Source organism: Trichosurus vulpecula, chromosome 9 (assembly GCF_011100635.1).
Source record: "Trichosurus vulpecula isolate mTriVul1 chromosome 9, mTriVul1.pri, whole genome shotgun sequence".
Lineage (NCBI taxonomy): Eukaryota > Metazoa > Chordata > Mammalia > Diprotodontia > Phalangeridae > Trichosurus > Trichosurus vulpecula.
In genome coordinates this window covers 204971973-204974455 of record NC_050581.1, presented here as the reverse complement: position 1 = coordinate 204974455, position 2483 = coordinate 204971973, and positions in this window count along the sequence as shown.

Genomic DNA, 2483 nt, shown 5'->3' with positions numbered 1-2483 from the left:
TCTCCCACCTGTTCTGAACCGCAGCAGCAGCCCAAATATCTGCCTCTCACACTTCACCTCCTCCTTTATTTCTAACCTAAGTGGCCTCCTGCCAAAGAACAGGCAGTGTTGGCAAAGTGTGGGCCAGGTGTGGATGCCACAGGTGTGTATATACACATACTTTCTTTCTCTCCCCCCCCCCCCCCCGTCTCTCTCACTCTCCCCCTCCTCTTGTCTCTCCTCTCTTCTCCTCTCTCTCTCCTTCCTTCTCTCTCTCACACACACCCCCTTTTTCCTTCCATTCTCCCTCCCCCTCCTCTTTTTTTCTCTCCCCTCTCCCTTTCCTTTCTCTCTCCCCCTTCCCCTCCTCCCTCCCTCCCTCTCTTTCTCTCCCTCCCCCTCCCTCTACCTCCTTCTCTCTCTCTCTCCCCCTCCTCTCTGTCTTCTCTTTCTCCCTCCCCCTTCCCCCTCCTTTCTCTTTCCCTCTCCCTCCCCCCTCTTCCTTTTCTCTCTCCCCATCTTTTTCTTTCATTTTCCTTTCTCTGTATCTACGTCCCTCCCTTTCTCATCTCTTCTCCCTTTTCCTTTCTCTTTCCTCTTTTCTCCTTTCTCTCACCCCTGCCTCTCTCTCCCCTCCCCCATCTTTCTCCCCCTCCTTTCTTTTTCTCTCTCCCTCTCATTCTTTCTCATCTTTCTCTTTCCTTTCTCCCTGTCTCCAGACTCTCTGAGCAGAGAAGGGAAGAAGAAAGAGGAAAAGGAAGGAGAGAAAGGGGAAAGGAGGGAGGAAAGAGGGAGGGAGAGAGGAAGAGGAAGGAAGGAGGAAGAGAAGAGGAAGAAAGGGGAAAGAGGAGGAGGAGAGAGAGCAGCAGGGAGGAACAAGGAAGGAAACAGGATGAAGGGGGGCAGGCTGTGCATCGGGCACCCCTGCCCGGCCTTCCGACTCCTCCCCCGCTCTGCCCTCCTGGTGACCTGCTCACCCTGTCCCAGGTCATCACCCATCTGGCTACACTGTGTCCCCTTCACATGGCAACCCCTCGGTGAACCCGTTCCAGCCGGCACTGTCCACACCGCTCCCCCAGCCCCATCCACACCTCTCAGGCCCGAGCTCTGTCCCTGCTCCAGTTCGGGGGCTCTGGCAGCCCCCTCCCCAGGCTCCCCCCACCAGCTGAGAACCTGCCTCCTATTTTACAGAAATAAGGAGGCCATCCTTCTCCCCTCCCCCCCATGATTAAGTGGCCCTTCTCCACCCCAGGCTGACCCCCCCATCTCCCTTGACCCTTCCACCTGTCCCCCTGCTGCTTCCTCTGCCCCGTGGGGCTAACCTCTGAAATGACCTCTCAGGGGCCCTTGCTCAGGGCTAGCCCCTCCTGACCACTGGGTGCTCCCTCCCACCTGTCTGACCGCTCGCCCTCGGACACCCTCGCTGGCCATGGCTGTGGCCGGCTCTGTCCAGGAGGGAGTCTTGGCTGCTCTCCCTCTGCCCTCCTCCCCCACCCACGCTCTCTGGTTCCCATAGGCTACATCATGGGCTCTATGCAAATGACCCCCTGCCTGGATCCAGCCACAGGGTGTGGCCCAGAGCCAGCCCTCACCTGGCCAGGACCCAGGGCACTCCACCTGAAGATCCAGCCATCTTCCATGTGCAGGGTACTGTCTGGGGTTTAGGATCTCCGCTCTCCGGCCCCTCGCTGTCTGACAGAGCCAAACCCTTAATTCTAGGGGCTGGGGCCCAGCTGACCGCAGCCTCGGCAGGAGCGGTGCAGCATGGCCCAGCGCCAGCGACTGCGGGATGGTGCCTGGCTTACAGGAGGCCTCCCTGTTTTATGGGGGTCCCGGGATGCGGACCGGTGGCCAACAATCTACTTCTCCACTCCTAGACCCGCCCCGGGATCTATTATGACCCCCATTTTAAAGATGAGCAAATTGGAGCTGAGGTGACATAACTTGGCCACCATCACACCCCGAGTAAGCATCTGAGGCAGAACTGGAACTCGGGTCCCTGGGGCTCCAAGGCCTGTTGGCCTTTATCCACCTCGCCACTCATAGGCCTTGATGAGAAGGGACCCACAGATAGAGCTCGGCTCACAAGGTGGGGTGCCTGGCCCCAGAGGACCTTTCTCTAAGAGTCTCAGCTGGTTTTATGGTGAACCCCAAACAGAGGCAGGGATAGTTTTGAGGACCACCAAAACAGAAAGGGTGATGATAAGGCAGACGGCAGGATAAATGTGGCCAAAGAGGAGGCCACCTAGAGCTCAGGGACAGGGCAGAGGGGGCTGTCCAGGGGAAGGGCCAAAAAGAAGGGGTGCTGGAGCAGCTGAGGGTCCACAGGTGGCTCCTCATTAACCGTACAAGAATGAAAAGCTCGCTCACTTCCTGGGGCCTCTGATCAGGGCCTGCCTCCCACTTCCAGTGAGCCTTAATCTAGAGAACAAAGAGCTGGGGAACAGACCCTAGCTCCTTGGGGGGCCCAGATCAGAGGAGTCCAAGAAAAAGGAGGCTTGTCC